The sequence below is a fragment of the Hyla sarda genome, chromosome 1 (assembly GCF_029499605.1).
Source record: "Hyla sarda isolate aHylSar1 chromosome 1, aHylSar1.hap1, whole genome shotgun sequence".
In the NCBI taxonomy this organism is placed as follows: domain Eukaryota; kingdom Metazoa; phylum Chordata; class Amphibia; order Anura; family Hylidae; genus Hyla; species Hyla sarda.
The window spans coordinates 588,291,590-588,313,666 of NC_079189.1; the positions used below are offsets into that span (position 1 = coordinate 588,291,590).

At 46.5% G+C, this 22,077-nt stretch overlaps 1 long non-coding RNA gene across 1 annotated transcript in view; it reads left to right on the top strand.

The window, feature by feature from the left end:
- The first annotated feature begins 3,044 nt into the window (after positions 1-3,044).
- The window catches only part of LOC130295307 (uncharacterized), a 64,278-nt gene continuing 45,245 nt past the window's right edge, over positions 3,045-22,077 (top strand). The window contains exons 1-2 of the long non-coding RNA XR_008848765.1: positions 3,045-3,192; positions 4,669-4,743. This is a non-coding gene — a long non-coding RNA (uncharacterized LOC130295307). The remainder of the gene's footprint in view (positions 3,193-4,668; positions 4,744-22,077) is intronic.

A 22,077-nucleotide genomic window follows, 5' to 3' on the forward strand; every position in this document is an offset into this window, starting at 1 on the left:
GATCTAAGTCTTTTTCCTGGCGGAGCTCCTGATGTCTCTCAGAAAAACGCATGTCAATGCGGGTGGCCAAATGGATAAGTTCTTGCAGGTTGGCAGGAATCTCTCGTGCGGCCAGCACATCCTTGATGCTACTGGATAGGCCTTTTTTAAAGGTCGCGCAGAGAGCCTCGTTATTCCATGATAATTCGGAAGCAAGAGTACAAAATTGGATGGCGTACTCGCCCACTGAAGAATTACCCTGGACCAGGTTCAGCAGGGCAGTCTCGGCAGAAGAAGCTCGGGCTGGTTCCTCGAAGACACTACGGACTTCAGCGAAGAAGGACTGGACTGTGGCTGTGGCAGGATCATTGCGGTCCCAGAGCGGTGTGGCCCAAGACAAGGCCTTTCCTGAAAGAAGGCTCACTACGAACGCCACCTTAGACCGTTCTGTAGGAAACAAGTCCGACAACATCTCCATATGCAGGGAACATTGAGACAAAAATCCACGGCAGAGTTTAGAGTCCCCATCAAATTTGTCCGGCAGGGACAAGCGGAGACTAGGAGCGGCCACTCGCTGCGGAGGAGGTGCAGGAGCTGGCGGAGGAGATGGTTGCTGCTGTAGCAGAGGCAGAAGTTTCTGTAACATGGCGGTCAACTGCGACAGCTGCTGTCCTTGTTGGGCAATCTGCTGCGATTGCTGAGCGACCACCGTGGGAAGGTCAGCGAGACTTGGCAGCGGCACCTCAGCGGGATCCATGGCCGGATCTACTGTCACGATTCGGCTTACAGGTAGTGGATCCTCTGTGTCAGCGAGGGATTGGCGTGGACCGTGCTAGTGGACCGGTGTTCACCAGAGCCCGCCGCAAAGCGGGATGGTCTTGCTGCGGCAGTAGCAACCAGGTCGTATCCACTAGCAACGGCTCAACCTCGCTGACTGCTGAGAAGGCGTGGGACAGAAGGACTAGGCAGAGGCAAGGTCAGACGTAGCAGAAGGTCGGGGCAGGCGGCAAGGTTCGTAGTCAAGATGGATAGCAGGAGTTCAAGTAACACAGGCTTTGGACAACACTAAACGCTTTCACTGGCACAAGGCAACAAGATCCGGCAAGGGAGTGCAGGGGAAGTGATGTGATATAGCCAGGGAGCAGGTGGAAGCCAATTAAGCTAATTGGGCCAGGCACCAATCATTGGTGCACTGTCCCTTTAAGTCTCAGAGAGCTGGCGCGCGCGCGCCCTAGAGAGCGGAGCCGCGCGCGCCAGCACATGACAGCCGGGGACCGGGACGGGTAAGTGACTTGGGATGCGACTCGCGAGCGGGCGCGTCCCGCTGTGCGAATCGCATCCCCGCCGGCAATGTCAGTGCAGCGCTCCCGGTCAGCGGGTCTGACCGGGGCGCTGCAGGGAGAGAGACGCCGTGAGCGCTCCGGGGAGGAGCAGGGACCCGGAGCGCTCGGCGTAACACTTATGACTGGGGCAGAATGAGCAGAGTCATCTCATTATCATTAGCAAGGGGGGTATTTACTGGCTTCTCTATGGCTATTGAAAGTCTAGGCAAAGTAGCATAGTAAACGTGGACATAAACATTAGGATAAAGGTAAATCATAAAATAAATCATACTTCCCTACCCCAGTCCCTTGTAGCTGTCATTCTAACAATATAGGTCTCCACCACTCACCTCTGCTTTCTGCCTTCTACGACTGCCTGCTCAGCCACCACTGCAGGCCCCGGATTGGCTGGGTTGGCACTCTGCGGGGTTGACATGTTATGATAGCCAGGAAGCAGTGGAGACCTGGAGTGTCGGAATTATAACTTTTTGTTATGTTTTTATTAGACCCACATGTGGTGTCCCGGTACCGTATTGCATATTGATCAAAAGATGACTGGATTGTCGTTTTCAGGGATTTTTGAATGTCAGGAGCTATGCGAGATATCACTTCTGCTGCAAGGGTTTTGAAATCAAATAATGGGGAGAGAGTAGAAAAGGCTGGAGGAACTTCTGCAGTGGTGGACAGGGAACAGTCCTGGCTGACCGACAAGAGCCCATCCAGCTCCATGGCAGGCTGAGAGTTAAATAGCTGTGAGGTGGAGGGGACAGGAGGCCCTGCAGGCTTAATTGCTGGCTCGGATGAAGCACAGGGAGGGGCAGAGAGACCGGCTGCCTGATCCCCCTGCACCCCGTTGCGCCTAGGACCCAAAGCAGGGAGTCAAGATGTACTCACTGCGGGCGGTACAGGAGAGAGGGAGTGCTGAGGAAGCGGTGTTAACGCTGGGGGCACCTTCTGCAGCTGCTGGCTGTGTCCGTGCCGCATTGCCGTCTCTTGCTAGCAGTGCAGGAGGAGACTCCGGGAGATGCCGGTGGCTTGTGAGTGCTACGCAGTAGCGCTACGCTCCATACACTGCGGAAATGCCGTCACAGAGGCGTGAGTCACGGTGGGCTGCCGGGGAAGACACAATTCGGGAAGCGAACAGCGGTGAAAGGCCGGGAGGCGCGGGAGCTCTCTCACCTGCCACGAGACATGGCAGCGCTGGAACCAGAAGAGTCATTTGAATTTTTATTAGAAGAGGGTCTTTTTACATAAAAAATAACCTTTTTTTTTATTATTTACACTTTTTAAATCCATCCATGGAACTATTTAAAGCAATCAGATTAATAATAATGAACAATGCTATGCATAGCATTGTTCAGTAAGATCGGCACCCTGCTGGTAGAGTCAGTCTGAGGCTGACTCTATTAGCAGATCATCAAGTGGCCAGCTTGGGGGCCTTTAAAAAACTTCCAGCTGGCATGAAATCGAATCGGTGATGTCCAGTGCTAAGAAATGTATCCCCTATCCACAGGATGGGGGATAAATGTCTGATCGCAGGGGTCTTTCTGCTAGGCCCCCCACCACCACCATCACAATCTCCTGTATGGGGCCCCGATTCTGCGCTGCTAGAGTGTGTTTAGTTCCCACCATGTCAGCTGTTAGAAACACCCTGACGTGCTGGGTACGCTGTGTCTCCGCCTCTCCTATAGAGATGAATGGAGGGGGCGTGTTTGACCTGCTGTGTGTGAAACGTCACACACAGCAGCTTATCTGGGGCTGAGTTGGGGCCCGTACAGGAGAGCGCGCTCGATGCCAGCAGTTGGGCCCCAGTGATCAGACATTTATCCCCAATCCTGCAGATGGAGGATACATTTCTTGGCACTGGACATCATCTTTAACACTACACACAGTATGTAATTTCTTGTTCTCTAAGACACACTGTGTTGCACTGACTATACACATAATAAAGGAAGAGTATGTCTCTAGTATGCCCCCCCCCTAGATCAGTGGCGGAGATGCCCCCCCCCCCCCCCCCCCCCCCCGAGATTGCAGCATGCAGCACCCGCCCCACCACCTTGCATGGTGGAGCCGAAGCTGTAAGCTCCAGCTCCACCATTCACTAAACTTTCACACGATGTGATTACAGTGTGTGAGCTGCGGGGACGCGATCCACTAGAGGCCGGCGCGATGACGTCACATCATCGCGCCGGCGCCCGGAGATCCTGTCCCCGCAGCCCGCATACTGTAAGTAGTGAAGAGTATGCTCAGGGCCCAGGGGTTTTGGGGAACTATATTGTACAGGAGGAGGGGGAGGGGGATTTAAAAACTTGGAAAAAGGGAATATTTAATATGAGGGGTACAGGGCAAAGCACAGGGGGCATTATATGGGAAGAGCACATGGCAGGGGCCCCCCTGTGCTGTGCCCCTCACATATAATGCCCCCTGTGCTGTGCCCCTCACATATAATGCCCCCTGTGCTATGCACCTCACATATAATGCCCCTGTGCTGTGTCCCACACATACAAATTATGTGTGTGGGGCACAGCACAGGGGGCATTATATTTGAGTGGCACAGCACAGGGGGCATTATATGAAATAATGCCTCCTGTGCCCCTCACATATAATGCCCCCTGTGCTGTGTCCCACACATATAAATTATATGTGTGGGGCACAGCACAGGGGGCATTATATGTGAGGGGCACAGCACAGGGGGCATTATATGTGAGGGGCGCATGATGGGGGCATTATATGTGAGGGGCAAAAAACGGGGGCATTATATGTGAAGGGCAAAAAACGGGGGCATTATATGTGAAGGGCACAGCACGGGGCATTATATGTGAGGGGTGCAGGATGGGGGCATTATATGTGAAGGGCACAGCACAGGGGGCAATATATGTTAGGGGCACAGGACAGAGGGCATTATTATTATGTGAGGGGAACAGGACGGGTCATAATTAGTATATGTAGGGGCACAAGATGGGGCATCATTACTATATGTGAAGGCACAGAGTGTTCTGCATTTCAGAAGTATAGTGTATATGATGAGGAATTTCTGGGGTGGTATGTTTTTTATGGGCCACAAAACATTTGGGTATTTTATTCAGAGGGTGCACTGCACAGCAAGTTATATTCACAGAGTGCAGTGTGTGGTAGTATTATATTCAGAGAGGGCAGTGTGTGATAGTATTATATACAGAGGGTACGGTGTGTGGCGGTATTATATTCAGAGGGTGCAGTGTGTGATGGAATTATATTCAGAGGGTACAGTGTGTTGTATATTCAGGAGGTACAGTGTGTCAGAATTATATTCAGAGGGTGTGTGGCAGTATTGTATTAGAAGAATACAGTGTTTGGCAGTATTATAATAATTATTGTTTTCATATAGAGGATCAGAATCCGCTGACATGGAAACTATTTGGGCGTCAAGTTCTGCTCAGAGAAAATATAGCTGGACCTGGCGGTATGTACCATCTGAATTAGATAAGGAAAGACTATAGAGAAGACGTCACCTGTAGTAACTGATATCATTCTGTATCCTCCTTACTGTGTCCTATCAGAGCTGTAGTCACTAATATCATTGTGTATTCTCCTCACTATAGAGAAGACGTCACCTGTAGTCACTAATATCATTGTGTATTCTCCTCACTATAGAGAAGACGTCACCTGTAGTCACTAATATCATTGTGTATTCTCCTCACTATAGAGAAGACGTCACCTGTAGTCACTGATATCATTGTACATTCTCCTCACTATGTCCTATCAGAGCTGTAGTCACTTGTCAGTTCTGCAGTTATGATGGGTGAAACAACAACTCCCAGCATCCCCTCACCACTGCTTAGGTCATACTGGGAGCTGTAGTTTTAAATGGTAAAAACCTCTTTAGCACTTTCCCATTCTGTGGCAATTGGTATATTTGATAATTATTCTGACATGTGAACACAACCTAAGAGTCTTAAACAAGGTTAGGACTGTATCATACATTTAATAATATTGTAAGTTCCGTAATCTTATTTTCTGTCCGCCAACACAAAATACTCTAATAGTGCCCCTCCCGAGACTCGACTCTGGATCCGCCCCTGCCCTAGATAGACAATTTAAAAAAAAAAAGTGTTTGCCTTTAATATGGCCACCCCAGGGAAGTTTCTAAACATTAAAAAGACCATCTACAGAATTTATATAATGAACAAAGATATTATTATCGTCTTCAGACTGACATCTACTGAATGAGATATAATTCCATTGATGACACATTTCCTATAAGACACCATGCAAGCTCCTGTCATTGGAGATGTCCTCTTAGTCTCCCTTATACAAGCACGTTTCTATGGAATCCCTTCATCACATGCCGAGGTCATTTCCATTGTGCTCCTTATTCCTATTTTTACTCAGTTCATTAATAGATATCTACACGGTGCAGCAGATAAGCAGATGAAGCGTACTGCGCACTTTTAAGTCTTGTTGTCCTAATGCTCTGGTTTCAGAAGATAACAAATCAAAAAAGCATTCTAGGAGCCAGGACCCCGAGCCGTGTAGATTGCAGCCCTATAACTCTGTCCCTCAGGAAATTATTTTTTTTTTTTTACATTTTATTATGTGATTTAATGGAATAAATTTGTTTTTCATCAAATCCAGTTCTAAAATTTATGTATGGTCAATGACATGTATGATGCAGTAGAAGAAGAATGGCAGCCACCATGTCCAGTAACAAGGAATATTACCATGTAATAATGCTAACATTAGTATCTCCTGCAATGTTCACCTTCCTACCATATATATTTAGTATTCATATTCTTAATCAACATGCTCTGATCTATCTTGATGATATTCTTATCTACTCCAAGAACCTGAAGACCTATTAAATGTCTCTTTTGTGTTGTTACAACTTGATCCAAGGTCATTCTTTCCTGGGCTATGTCAATTTTTCTGATAACTTTTTGTAGCTCTGAACTGGCCACAAACTATGGGTCTCAAGACTCTTCGGAGATTTCTTGGCTTTGCACATTATTATACACAATTTATTTGGAGCTTTTCTCAGCTAGCCTCACCATTTGCTGCTCTATCCTGAAGGCAGTGAATACACCAAAGACTGGCCAACATTTGCTGTGCAAGTCTTTCATTGCCTCAAGTTATTCTTGCCTTCTCAAGTTCTCTCTCTCACCTAGATTACAACATGCCTTTCCTTTAGGAGGTTGATGACTCCCGAATTGGAGTTGGTACAATATTCTCTGAAAATTCAGGGACAAATAAGTTCTGTACCTATCATGTGGTTAATTCTACACAGAATTGGAGATAATAACCTACTAGACTCAAGAGTAATGTCCGTTTATCTGTATTTTGCATTTTTTCTGCTTTGGGTCCTGTCCAGACATTGGGGGAGATTTATCAAAGGATTTAGACTGGTTTTTCTTGTCTAAATTTGTCGCACAGAAAGTCGCAGTCTAAATATGTGCGACTTTTCTGCAACTTTTGCTCTAGAGGATTTTTAGAACATGATGCATACAAGTCTATTTTAGACTGAAATGCATTGAAAAATGCATTGGTGCTGAATTTATGTGCATTTTGTCAGTGCAATTTTGTCACAATGTGCATTTTGTCAGTCCTGTTTTGACCCTTGTTTGATCCTGAATCTCCTAGGATAGAATTCTGTTCTGAGCCTTTTGCTAATCTGTCTATTTAGGAGTGAGTTAGTCTTGAGTCTGTACCCGTGTTTGCTTGTATTTAGGATTTTTGTTTCCTCCTAGGCTAGTATCCTGATCACTCGGTAGAGAGTGCCCGCTGGCTCGGAGTATATTTGGCTTTAGCATTGATGTCCCTCCATGATTGGAGTGGAGTGTCTAGCGTGTTCCTTGTTCTGAGTCCAGTGTGAACATTGTTCTTGATTTCCTGACCCATTTAGTGTTCTGACATTCAGTTAACCTGTTCATCCTCTGCATTGGTTTTGTCTGCTGTATACTTATCCTCATATCTAGTTATGTTCATATTATCATATCTGCCGTTAATCTTGATCCTGATTCTTGAACTGTTTGTTAGTATGCTATATCCTGCCTGGTATATCTGTTTGTAACTTTGTAGTATTCCTGTTATTTTCCTGACTTGTTTCCCTGACATGTAGAGTTTGTTTTGTTTGACTTGACACCCATGCACTTTAGAGCAGTATAGGGTCCATCCTCGTGGTTGTCGATACATCATTTAGGGCAGATGGGCAATAGGTAGGGACAGCGGTTTTAGGGACAGTTAGGGCTTACCACTCCCTGCTCACTGCCCCCTTTCATGACAGTAAGAATCCAGAACACCTTGAAGTCAGCCTAAATGCTTAATTCACAGCAAGCAGATTGGGGGAGATTTCTCAAAACCTGTGCAAAGGAAATATTGCCCTGTTACCCATAGCAACCAATTAGATTGCTTCTTTCATTTGGCAGAGGCCTTGTTCAAAATGAAAGAAGCTAGCTGATTGGTTGCTATTGGCAACTTTTACTCTGGACAGGTTTTGATAGATCTCCCCCATTTATTCTATGGAGCCTATCTTGTGCAGAGATAAGTGAGATGGGGAGCGAAGTGCTTAACTGGGTTCTCCTCCCACCTCATCTGGCAATCAGTGGAGGTCTGAACACCCAGCTTCCGACCATTCAACATTTTTGACATGGCAAAACTTTTGCGAAAGCACAGGTACTTTTTAAGAAAAACTGGTAGTCAATGGGATACACTGGAATATGTTTATGAATATATTGTACATGTGACGTCTATCAGACAATAATTGACACAAGCCACCAACATACTTTATCAGGGCAATATCCTAATGATGTATATGTACGGCAGTGACAATGTAACTATAAATAACAAAGCTATCATTAGAGTCACGAAAATAAGACGCACAATAAAGGATCAGTCACTTCAGTCCGTGATACAAATCACATGACAACATGGCAGCCGTCTGCAGACACATTGATTTATTCCTGATGGACGTGGCTGAAGGTTGAAGCTTTATGCGGCAGATCAATGGCATCCTAAATTAAACCATAAAAGTTACCAGCGGCCTCTGATTTGTCACCTTTCTCCACATTATTTATCTCTTATACACAGCCAAGACTCCAGTGTAAGTGCTGACAGCAGACATCCCCCTCGCTAAGACTAGGCTACATGCATTGAAAAGAAAGCTGAGGTTGCATTACTGGAAAAGTTGGCGACTTATCCTTAAACTATTTTTTTTTTCTTACTTGATTTTCTTTTGTGCACTGATTCAGCTCCAGCAGTAATAAGTTATATCAGCAAAAAAAAAGTCTACGTTCACACGTGCAAGTTTTTAATTACAAGTGTGGTGGCCCAGTACAGGAGTTGCACCCCTGTAACCTTGCTGTCCTGTCAGGCGGACTCTATTTCGGGGTCCCCTGAGTCCCTCTTTAATGTATGTCATAGAAATGGTTAATTATACATTGTGTTGTCTATTATAATGTCATTATACTGTTGTGTGCCTTTAAATACTGTTACTAAGTGCTGTAACCAAGGAAGGCACCAGTGATCACGTGACTTATAGGGTGACCTATGGGACCCCTCCAGAGTCTCCCCTATATAAATCCTGGGAGGAACCAGTTCAGTCTCTTCAGTTCTGTGCTGAGTGCAGTGAAGTCAAGACCTAGAGAGAGTGTCCGGTATCCTGAGGAGACCCAAGGCCTACCACGCAGCCATGCTCCACTAATCCAGAGCCCCACAGGTGAACATCAAAACCTGGTAAGCTACATGTGGGGTGAAGTCAGTCTAGTAAAGTCAGTCAAGATCAGTCTGTACCAAGTCAGCGTGGGCCTGCAGCAAATTGTCCAAATCCACTACACAACTGTCTAACTCAGTAAAGCTGCCATTTTTCCGTAACTTGGCGTCGGAGTTATTATTTGCCCCGTTCCTAGCCCAGGATCCAGCGTCATACCTTCGGGTAATGCAGAGGTTAAATCACGCCCTGGCATCAGGAACACAAGGAGTTGATGCAATCTTCCCCTACGGTAATAACATCTGCCCTCATCACACCATCACCACAACTTTTGGCATCCTACGAACAGGAAATGGGTGTGCGCCTTATGCAAAAATTACTGTGTCCAATATTGCAGAGTAAAACTCACGAGTGTGCGACAGAAAGTGTACAGGACTTTGTCAGTGAAATCTGTTTATTGCGAGGTGCATGTGAAATAGAGGGGGAGGTGAAGAAAAGTCTGTTATCTGTCATTGTGAACCGTAAAAGAATTGTGCAGGCCTATGTAAAGGTTGTACCTGAAAGAGTTAATCTGGTCCAGTGTTTCTCACGCACGCTAGCGGTCGCAGCTTCGCCCACGTCAGTCCCCAGTGGTGACGCTCCACGATCCAGTGAGGAGGAACCAAAGGACCACCCTGTGTTGCACAGGGGAAGACTTTCCTGGCCAGACTCCAAGATGGGCGCAGCCATCTTGGAGGCTCCAGCTGTTGCACTCATCTCCGGCTGTCGCCCGCAAAGTCAGCGCTGCAGTGCAAGCTCTGCAAACACCACCGATCAAAATCGAGTTTCTAGTACCTGAATTTATCACTACTGTCTTCTTATTGCCACAAGTCTGGTCGCAAGACTGGTTATCACTGGGTACCTGCAAAATAGAGGGGAGTGTCTGCTGTAGCACCCCCATCGTTCAAACCGGAGCTGCTGCAGCACCTCATCAGCTCTCTTAAAGAGGAACGCACCTCATTCTTCTTAAAGCGACAGCGCACTCAAAAGTCAACGAAATGTCTGAACCCAGCACCCCAGATTGACCGGGCACCAGCACCCCTTCAGCTCCAGCAGCGAAGTTTCAAAGTCTGCACAGATATTCATGGGGAATATACTGTCCTTCCCACCTACAATGTAGACCCCTTCACCCCGAGGAATTTCAAAGAGAGGATCCAGAGTTTGTTTGTCTTTTACTCTTTCCCTCCTAACCAACAGGTGCAACTGCTAACAGGAAAACTCCAGGGACTGGCCACACCTGGCCAGCATCTGAGAAGGCGAATGTGGAGCAGATTTTTGAAGGACTGTATCAGGTATTTGAGTCACATTCTCCATCAGAGGTACGTCTCCGGCTGTATGAAAGGCAACAAAAAGCCAGGCGAGACCCTGAGAGCGTATGCTGTAGCCCTACAGAATGCCCTAGAGACTGTCCAAAAATTAGATGGTATAACTCCCGAGCAGGGCAACAAAGTGTTAATAGACAGATTTATTGATGGAGCCCATAACAAGTGGGACAAGGCCCAACTGAGAATGTTAGTGGTCCAAAAACCCTAATATGTCATTTCCTGATTTTAAGAGACTATTTATCCAAGAAATTGAGTCCAAGACTGAGTCCAAAGATGTTTGTACCCCATTGCACCTGCTCAGGAGCCCTCAGTGGTGACGGTCAGGCCTATACCGCCCCGATCAACTGTCCCGACCGCAGTCCAAGCAACCATGTCAGTCACTACGAGTTCAGACGTAGAGTATAAAACAAGACCTTGAACAATTTACTAAGACTATCAAGGAGCTCGCCACCCAGCCTGCTCCACTCTCCTGTGAGCAATGCTTGTATAGAAAATCCCCTTCTGCTCCTGCCCCATGTAATCCCAATTACTGTGCTCCTTCACCCGCCAGGTTTTCTGGGAGTAACAGACCATTCTGTGCTTACTGTAACAAGTCCGGCCACTGGAAAATGCACTGCTGGGGTTGAAACGGAATTCCCTCTGGGGTCAAGGATCGGCCCTCCGAAGAAAAGTCAGCAGGCCCAACTCCAGAACGACCTAAGTCAGGACACTCACTTTATGTCGCCTCCTGCCCCCTTGTAACGGTTATTGTAGAAGGTGTACACTTAGAGGGCGTTAATACAGGGTTACAATTGTCTACCATATCTAAACGTGTTTTCTATCAGCATTGGGATGCTCGTGTATTGTGTGAGCCTGATGATGTTAATTTCTAAGCAGTTACAGGTAATGGGCAACCAGTCCCCAGACATGTATACTGGGAGCCAACTATTCAATTGGGTGAACATGTACTTAAAGGGCAGGGAGTAATTGTAACCTATGTGACAGATAAGGGGTCAGCTGAAATTATATGGGGATGAACATTATGACGAATTGTTTTACAGAAATTTTGGATGCCTTGTATGCCTCTCTTCCCCATATGCCCCCTTCAGACTGGCAGGCTGTGCAGCACCACCTGAAAGTCCTACAAGCAGAACAGAAGTTTGCCAACAAGCAAGGCGAGATCTGCAGAGTACTAGTTCAAGACATCAGGTCAGTGATCTTAACCCCTTAAGGACCGGGGTTTTTTCCGTTTACGCATTTTCGTTTTTTGCTCCTTGCCTTTAAAAAATCATAACTCTTTCAATTTTGCACCTAAAAATCCATATGATTGCTTATTTTTTGCGCCACCAATTCTACTTTGTAATTACGTCTGTCATTTTGCCCAAAAATCTACGGTGAAACGGAAAAAAAAAATAATTGTGAGACAAAATTGAAAAAAAATATGCAGTTTTGTAACTTTTGGGGGCTTCCGTTTCTACGTAGTAAATTTTTCGGTAAAAATGACATCTTATCTTTATTCTGTAGGTTCATACGATTAAAATGATGCCCTACTTATACAGGTTTGATTTTGTCGTACTTCTGGAAAAAAATCATAACTTCATGCAGGAAAATTAATACATTTAAAATTGTCATTTCTGACCCCTATAACTTTTTTATTTTTCCGCTTATGGGGCGGTATGAGGGCTCATTTTTTGCGCCATGATCTGAAGTTTTTAACAGTACCATCTTTGCATGGATAGGACTTATTGATCGCTTTTTATTCATTTTTTCATGATATAAAAAGTGACCAAAAATGCACTATTTTGGCCTTTGGAATTTTTTTGCGCGTACGCCATTGACCGTGGGGTTTAATTAACAATATATTTTTATAATTCGTATACATTTCCGCACGCGGCGATACCATATATGTTTATTTTTATTTACACTGTTTTATTTTTTTTATGGGAAAAGGGGGGTGATTCAAACTTTTATTAGGGAAGGGGTTAAATGACCTTTATTAACACTTTTACTTTTTTTTTTTTTGCAGTGTTATAGGTCCCATAGGGACCTATAACACTGCACACACTGATCTCTCATGCTGATCACTAGCGTGTATTAACACGCCTGTGATCAGTGTCATCGGTGCTTGACTGCTCCTGCCTGGATCTCAGGCACAGAGCAGTCATTTTTTTTTATGGGAAAAGGGGGGTGATTCAAACTTTTAATAGGGGAGGGGTGAAATTATCATTTTTCACTTTTTTTTTGCAGTGTTATATCTCCCATAGGGCCCATAACACTGCACACACTGACCTTTTACATTGATCACTGGTTTCTCATAAGAAACCAGTGATCGATGATTCTGCCACTTGACTGCTCATGCCTGGATCTCAGGCACTGAGTAGTAGTGTTGCTCGCGAATATTCGCAATTGGAATATTATTCGCGAATATCGCATATTCGCGAATTCGCGAATTTTGCGAATATAGCGCTATATATTCGTAATTACGAATATTCGTTTTTTTTTTTTTTTTTTTTTTTTTTTTCTTCACAGTACACATCACAGTGATCACCCCTCTCTGCTTCCAGCTTGTGTGGTGTAAAGAAGGCTGTAATACTACTGTGTGAGACTGGCGTGCGCAAATTCGCATATGCGAAAATTAACATATGCTAATTTTCACATATGCGAATTTCGCATATACGAATTTTCGCGTGTACTAATTTTGTATTTGCTAATATTCACATATGCTAATTTTCGCATAAGCGAATATTCGCATATGCGAAAATAAAACGAGAATATAACGAATATGCGAATATTCGCGAATATATGACGAATATTCGTCCATATATTCGCGAATATTCGCGAATTCGAATATGGCCTATGCCGCTCAACACTACTGAGCAGTCATTCGGCGATCGGACAGCGAGGAGGCAGGTAGGGACCCTCCTGCTGTCCTGTAAGCTGTTCGGGATGCCGCGATTTCGCCGCGGCTATCCCGAACAGCCCACTGAGCTAACCGGCATACTTTCACTTTAGACGCAGAGTTCAACTTTGAACGCCGCGTCTAAAGGGATAATAGCGCGTGGCACCGTGATCAATGCCTGGCGCTATTAGCCACGGGTCCTGGCCATTGTTAGAGGCGGGGCCCGACCCGTTATAGATCGGGTGCGTTATAGATCGGGTGCGGACACATGATGTTCCAGTACGTCATGTGTCCTTAAGGGGTTAAAACCCAATACTGACACTATCATATGGTGCTGTGCACATCCATGAGTCAAGAATCGGCACTATCAGGCCCTGCTGGAACCCATGCAGCTAGTCCGAGCTGCGAGGAGCCTCGTCACTGTCTCCAATGAGTCCCAGTACGGTTAGTGAACCTGTCTGATTCTGCTACCGTTTTACCCAAGTATACTCCAGTGGCTCAGTTGTACCTCCTAGAGTGGAAGGGCATCGTGACAGAGCGTCTAGTGGCCCAACAGCGTACGGCTCAATAAAGTCAGATTTTTATACTTCAAACATGGTGAGTGCAGACATGCTTTTTTCCTCTATGGGATATCACACAAGGACGCTTATCCTTTGCCAAGAATTGAGGATTCGCTTACTGCCCTGGGGTCTGCTGCTTACTTCTCCACCCTGGATTTGACCAGCGAGTATTGACGAGTGCCCATGGCCACAGAAGACTGGGAGAAGACCACCTTTGTGACACCCTTTGAAGTAGCCCCTTCTATGTTTTAGCGTCTGATGGAAAGGTGCCTGGGCCATATGAATTTCCATAGTTTCTTATTATACCTGGATGATTTCATCGTGTATTCCAAGTCCTACCAGGAGCACCTCAGTCATCTGTCAGACGTCTTTCCAGTCCTGAACAAGCATGAGTTGAAGGTCAAACCATCAAAGTGTAACTTGCTCAAACCTCAAGTCCATCACCTGGGCCACATTGTCAGTGCAGAGGGAGTTCAGCCAAATCCTGAAAAGGTGGATGATGTCAAAAACTGGCCTACCCCGTGCACAGTGAAGGATGTCAGGAGCTTCCTGGGACTGCTGGCTACTACCGCCGCTCATCACACACTTCGCCCAAATTGCGAATGGGCCGAAGAGCAAGAGACAGCATTCCGAGCTTTTAAACATCTGCTGACAGAACCACCCATCTTGGTGTATCCAGACTACAGTCTGCCGTTCTGGCTATATACTGATGCCAGTTTTGAAGGTCTGGGGGCTGTTCTAAGTTCAAGATGGACAAGAGAGATTGATTGCCTACGCCAGTCGTAACCTGCGAAGTGCAGAGAAGAACGATGTCGATTACAGTTAATTCAAAATGGAACTTCTCGCCCTGGTGTGGGGCGTGACAGAAAAATTCAAAGATTATTTGGCTGTCATACCATTTACTGTCTATACGGATAATAATTGTAACGTCATCGCTCCAGCCAGACACGCTGGCCATGAGCGCTCCCCTGTCTTTTCCCTGCTGCTGGCAGGGCTGGGATTCGCATCGCGGGACGCACCCACATGCGAGTTCCAGCCCGTCACTCACCTCCCTGGTCTTCTGTGTTCTCAGTCACAGCACGCATGCCCCCGCCTCCTAGGGCGCGTGCGCCGGAGCGCTTGCATTTAAAGGGCCAGTACTCGCTTAATAAGTGAATTCACCTGCACCTTCTCTAAGAAGTATCTGTTCCTCCCATAACTCCCAGACGGATCTTTGTTGCCCTAATGCCCTGAGTGAAAGCTACCGTGTTCCATTGTTCCTGTTTATCCGTGTACCTGTTCCTTTGTCCCGTGACCGTACCCTGCTACTGTGACGCCTGACTTGACCATCAGCTATCCTAACTATGTCTTGTCTGAATCCTTATCACTCTTCATCCCAGCAACCTGTGTGGATGGGTCGTGCCAGGGGTAGCGACCTGGGTGCTGCCTGCCACAGCAAGACCATCCCGCTTTGTGGCGGGCTGTGGTGAAAACCAGCGGCACCTTAGACTCCGCTCCCTTGCACGGCTCACGTCATCATCCACACAGGCCCAAGGGATCCACCACCTGCCGTGACCCTTACAATAACCTGTTGGCCCACCTGACCACTGACAAGTGGGGTGCCCTAGAACAGCAATTGGCTTCAAGATTAGTTAATTACAGCTTCACCATTAAGTACAGAAGCGGCAGGTCAAACATCAATGCCGATGTACTTTCTCGAATGACCCCCAGCGAAGAACCCCCTGCCCAAGACGTGTGGGCAGACGTGGAGATGCTCCCATTTTATCAACGGTTTGTGAACCTGAATGTTGTGACCACCCTCATGGACGGTGAACTCAGGTCCGAAAAGGTTAAATAAGACTTGTACATCTGGAAGACTCTCCAAGAGGAAAGTGGGGGATCTGTTGGACTACCAAGGCGAATAAGGTACCAACCTGCAACTGTTTATGCACAAAGGACTGTTGTACTGAAATTCTTTGGATCCGATCTCTGGTGATCGACTTAATCAGATTCTGGTTCCCGATAAGATGCAGCGATGGTTCTCTACGCATATCATGACCAGTCGGAACACTTTGGAGTCCACAAGACCGAAGCCACTGTCAGGTGAAGATTGAAGATTCTACTGGATTTAAATGCGAAGTGACATTGAGAAATGGTGCAGTGAATGTTCTGTCTGTAACGTCACCAAGAATGTGCGCAAGGACGCAAGAGCACCCCTCCACTCCATCCATAGCGACAGACCCAATCAATTGGTCACAGTAGACCATGTTTGGGTTGCAAGCCCCGAACAACAGTTCCCCGCAAGTGTCCCTCGAGTGGGTTTCATCACAGGAGGATTCAAGAGGCCAAGGAGATTGTCAGTAAGAAAATCGGTGAGACAAAGATAACAAAATGACTACAACTGCCATGCCTCAGCCAAACCACTTCAGGTGGGCGACAAAGTCAGGCCACAAAAGTTCCCGAGAATGGACAAATTCCCCATCTGGGAAACAGAACCTTACACGGTGACAGCTATACCCTATCCCAAGTCCAATGTGTACTAAGTTCAGAAGCCTGGGTATGAGCCGCAAGTCGTCCACCAAAATCACAACAAGTTCTCCTTAACCCCTTAACGACGCAGGACGTATATTTACGTCCTGCGCCGGCTCCCGTGATATGAAGCGGGATCGCGTCGGTCCCGGCGCTCATCAACGGCTGGGACCCGCGGCTAATACCTCACATCGCCGATCGCGACGATGTGCAGTATTAACCCTTTAGAAGCGGCGGTCAAAGCTGACCGCCGCTTCTAAAGTGAAAGTGAAACTATCCCTGCTAGTCAGTCGGGCTGTTCGGGACCGCCGCGGTGAAATCGCGGCGTCCCGAACAGCTTACAGGACACCGGGAGGGCCCTTACCTGCCTCCTCGGTGTCCGATCGACGAATGACTGCTCCGTGCCCGAGATCCAGGCAGGAGCAGCCAAGCGCCGATGACACTGATCACAGGCGTGTTAATACATGCCAGTGGTCAGCATGAGAGATCAGTGTGTGCAGTGTTATAGGTCCCTATGGGACCTATAACACTGCAAAAAAAAAAAGTAAAAAAAAAGTGTTAATAAAGGTCACTTAACCCCTTCCCTAATAAAAGTTTGAATCACCCCCCTTTTCCCATAACAAAATAAAACAGTGTAAATAAAAAAAATAAACATATGTGGTATCGCCGCGTGCGTAAATGTCCAAACTATAAAAATATATCATTAATTAAACCGCACGGTCAATGGCGTACACGCAAAAAAACTCCAAAGTCCAAAAAAGCATATTTTTGGTCACTTTTTATACCATTAAAAAATGAATAAAAAGTGATCAAAAATTCCGATCATAACAAAAAACATACCGATAAAAACTTCAGATCACGGTGCAAAAAATTAGTTTTCACACCGCCCTGTACATGGAAAAATAAAAAAGTTATAGGGGTCAGAAGATGGCATTTTGAAACGTATAAATTTTCCTGCATGTAGTTATGATTTTTTCCAGAAGTACGACAAAATCAAACCTATATAAGTAGGATATCATTTTAACCGTATGGACCTACAGAATAATGATAGGGTGTCATTTTTAACAAAATATGCACTGCGTAGAAACAGAAGCCCCCAAAAGTTACAAAATTGCATTTTTTCTTCGATTTTGTCGATTTTTTTTTCCGCTTCACCATGAATTTTTGGGTAAAATGACTAATGTCACTGCAAAGTAGAATTGGTGATTCAAAAAATAAGCCATAATATGGATTTTTAGGTGGAAAATTTAAAGGGTTATGATTTTTAAAAGGTAAGGAGGAAAAAACGAAAGTGCAAAAACTGAAAAACCCTGAGTCCTTAAGGGGTTAAAGGAAGATCTACCAGTACTTCCACCACCGCCTCCTCCAGATGTCAGACCTGCGAGGGAATATGTTCCTGGCGAAGGGATCCATCCATCCATGGATTTCCCTATGTTCTCTCCAAGTCAGCCAGCGTTCATCTGTTTGCCTCCAGCACCGGGATTGGTCCAGCCAACGTTTTTCAACACGCCAGTTCCGGCTTTATCTCCATTGGCTCCAGCTTATATCCCTGTTTCCAGAGTGCCAGCAATGGTTCCAAATAGTTCTCCAGTTCAAGTTCCAGCGGTCCCAATTCCAGCAACTCCTGAACAAGTTCCAACTCCTATATTTGCTGAAGAAGAGCCAATATTTCCTGACTCTCCAGATTTGATGCTGCACAGATCCCAAAGGTCCACAGAAGGCAAAATACCAGCAAGGTAAAGAGAGTAAAAGTATTCATGTATAAAAGTTTTGATAATGTCTAGTCAGCAGAGAATACTTAATCCTAACTCATTTCGTGTACAGATTACATTTCGTGTCAGTAATGTACATAGTATATCTTATGTAACTAGTCAAATGTCACATGTTTAGTCAGGACTGTAGCTAACCAGTTTATATATCCAGTTCATTATAGGCAATTGATGTCCAATTTCTATTGTTTCCTGTCCATCGGGTACAGGGTGCTCTTGTGGCCAGAGAGTCCTCCTGGAGGTGTAAGTAACATATACAGTGACAGAGCTACTGTGTATATAGGTAACATTCTCATGTGTTGTCTGAAAATGTGTATTTACTAATCTAATGTTATGGGGAGAAGTAGCTAAAAGCAGAAGGGCCCCATGAGCACAGGCATTTGGGTAGAGAGCCTCAGGCAGCCCAATCTGAAGCAAGTATAATTTTTTCATCTCATTATCCCAGTTGTCAAACCCAAAAAACAAATGGAGCATGTAAGGACTTTAATTGCAATGCCACATGGACTCTTCCCAAGTTCATCAGCCCTGTTAAGGACATTGGTGCAATGCCCAAGGAACTGTCTCTATGGTTGTTACATGGCCTCAGTGGCCAATTTATTTTAATCTGCCCTCTAGGACTGGGTGCCAAGGACGGCTGTTGTTAAGAGGGGGAGTTTGTGGTGGCCCTGTACAGGAGTTGCACCCCTGTACCCTTGCTGTCTTGTCAGGCAGACTCTTTTCGGTGTCCCCTGAGTCCCTCTTTAATGTATGTCATACAAATGGTTAATTATACATTGTGCTGTCTATTATAATGTCATTATACTGTTATGTGCCTTTAAATACTGTTACTAAGTGCTGTAACCAAGGAAGGTACCAGTGATCACGTGACTTATAGGGTGACCTATGGGACCCCCCCCCCCCCCATATATACCCTGGGAGGAGCTAGTTCAGTCTCTTCAGTTCTGTGCTGAGTGCAGTGAAGTCAAGACCTAGAGAGAGTGTCTGGTGTCCTGAGGAGATCCAAGGCATACCCCGCAGCCACGCTTGCACTAATCCAGTGCCCCACAGGTGAACATCAAAACCTGGTAAGCTACATACGGGGTGAAGTCAGTCTAGTCAAGTCAGTCAAGATCAGTCTGTACCAAGTCATCCTGGGCCTGCAGCAAATGGTCCGAATCCACTACAAGTCCCAGTGTGCCCTAGAGTCTCTGAATTCACTGGTCAACTCCTTGGGCCCAACTGTGCTGTCAAGACTATTACACCTGTCTACCTCAGTAAAGCTGCCATTGTTCCGTAACTTGGCGTCAGAGTCATTATTGCCCCCGTGCTAGGCCAGGATCCAGAGGTATTCCTTCGGGTGGTGCAGAGGTTAAACCACACCCTGGCGTCACGGATACAAGGGGTCAATGCCATCGGCCCCTAGGGTAATAACATCTGCAGTCATAACATCCTCACCACACAAGTAATGAGAAAGGGATTTTAAAAAAGGAGAAGCCTCAGTCTTTCCTTTATACAGAACGCTGGAGCACTGGAGTACCCCTTTAACCCCTTAAGGACTGAGCCCTTTTTCACCTTAAGGCCATTTTTTGCAATTGGTTTCCCAAAAGTTTTACATTTTTAAAAAGGGTAATAGCAGAAAATACCCCCCAAAATTTGAAGCCCAATTTCTCCCGATTCAGAAAACACCCCATATGGGGGTGAAAAGTGCTCTGCTGGCGCACTACAGGTCTCAGAAGAGAAGGAGTCACATTTGGCTTTTTTGAAGGAAATTTTGCTCTGGGGGCATGCCGCATTTAGGAAGCCCCTATGGTGCCAGGACAAAAAACCCCACATGGCATACCATTTTGGAAACTAGACCCCTTGGGGAACGTAAAAAGGGGTAAAGTGAACCTTAATACCCCACAGGGGTTTCACAACTTTTGCATATGTAAAAAAAAAAAAAAAATGTTACCTAAAATGCTTGGTTTCCCAAAAAATTTACATTTTTACAAAGGGTTAAAGCAGAAAATACCCCCCAAAATTTGAAGCCCAATTTCTCCCGATTCAGAAAACGCCCCATATGGGGGTGAAAAGTGCTCTGCTGGCGCACTACAGGTCTCAGAAGAGAAGGAGTCACATTTGGCTTTTTGAAAGCAAATTTTGCTCTGGGGGCATGCCGCATTTAGGAAGCCCCTATGGTGCCAGGACAGCAAAAAAAAAACACATGGCATACTATTTTGGAAACTAGACCCCTCGGGGAACGTAACAAGGGGTTAAGTGAACCTTAATACCCCACAGGTGTTTCACGACTTTTGCATATGTAAAAAAAATTTTTTTTTTTTTACCTAAAATGCCTCTTTTCCCAAAAATTTTACATTTTTAAAAAGGGTAAAAGCAGAAAATACCCCCCAAAATTTGTAACACAATTTCTCCCGAGTACGGCGATACCCCATATGTGACCCTAAACTGTTGCCTTGAAATACGACAGGGCTCCAAAGTGAGAGCGCCATGCGCATTTGAGGCCTGAATTAGGGACTTGCATAGGGGTGGATATAGGGGTATTCTACGCCAGTGATTCCCAAACAGGGTGCCTCCAGCTGTTGTAAAACTCCCAGCATGCCTAGACAGTCAGTGGCTATCTGGCAATACTGGGAGTAGTTGTTTTGCAACAGCTGGAGGCTCCGTTTTGGAAACAGTGGCGTACCAGACGTTTTTCATTTTTATTGGGGAGGGGGGATGTGTAGGGGTATGTGTATATGTAGTGATTTTTACTTTTTATTTTATTGTGTGTTAGTGTAGTGTTTTTAGGGTACAGTCACACGGGCGGGGGTTCACAGTAGTTTCTCGCTGGCAGTTTGAGCTGCGACAGAAAATTTGCCGCAGCTCAAACTTGCAGCCGGATACTTGCTGTAATCCTCCGCCCATGTGAGTGTACCCTGTACGTTCACATTGGGGGGGGGGGGGGACATCCAGCTGTTGCAAAACTACAACTCCCAGCATGTACAGTCTATCAGTGCATGCTGGGAGTTGTAGTTTTGCAACAGCTGGAGGCACACTGGTTGTGAAACACAGAGTTTGGTAACAAACTCAGTGTTTTGCAACCAGTGTGCCTTCAGCTGTTGCAAAAGCTACAACCCCCAGCATGTACGGACACCGGAAGGGCATGCTGGGTCTTGTAGTTATGCAACAGCTGGAGGCATACTACCTTGGCTGGGGATGCTGGGGACTGTAGTTATGCAACAGCTGGAGACACACTGGTTTGCTACATAACTCAGTGTGCCTTCAGCTGTTGCAAAACTACAACTCCCAGCAGTCACCGACAGCCAACGGGCATGCTGGGAGTTGTAGTTATGCAACCAGCAGATGCACTACTACAACTCCCAGCATGCACTTTAGCTGTTGGTGCAAGCTGGGAGTTGTAGTTACACAACAGCTGAAGGTACACTTTTCCATAGAAAAAATGTGCCTCCAGCTGTTGCAAAACTACAAGTCCCAGCATGCCCATAAGGGCATGCTGGGAGTTGTGGTGGTCTGCCTCCTGCTGTTGCATAACTACAGCTCCCAGCATGCCCTTTTTGCATGCTGGGAGCTGTTGCTAAGCAACAGCAGAAGGCTGTCACTCACCTCCAACGATCCTCGCCGCACAGGTCAGTCCCTCGTCGTCGCCGCCGCGGCCGTCGCTCCTGTGCCCCGATCCCAACATTGACGCCGGGGATCGGGGTCCCCAGCACCTGGGGTGCACGTCCCGCACCCGCTCACGTCCTCCGGAAGAGGGGCGGAGCGGGTTGCGGGAGTGACACCCGCAGCAGGCGCCCTGATTGGTCGGCCGGTAATCCGGCCGACAAATCAGGGCAATCGTGAGGTGGCACCAGTGCCACCTCACCCCTGCAGGCTCTGGCTGCAGGCTCTGAACAGCCTGTAATTCCGGGTCACCGGGTCACTGGAGACCCGATTGACCCGGAATCTGCCGCAGATCACTGGACTGAATTGTCCAGCGATCTGCGGCCATCGCTGACATGGGGGGCCATAATGACCCCCCTGGGCGATATGCCCCGATG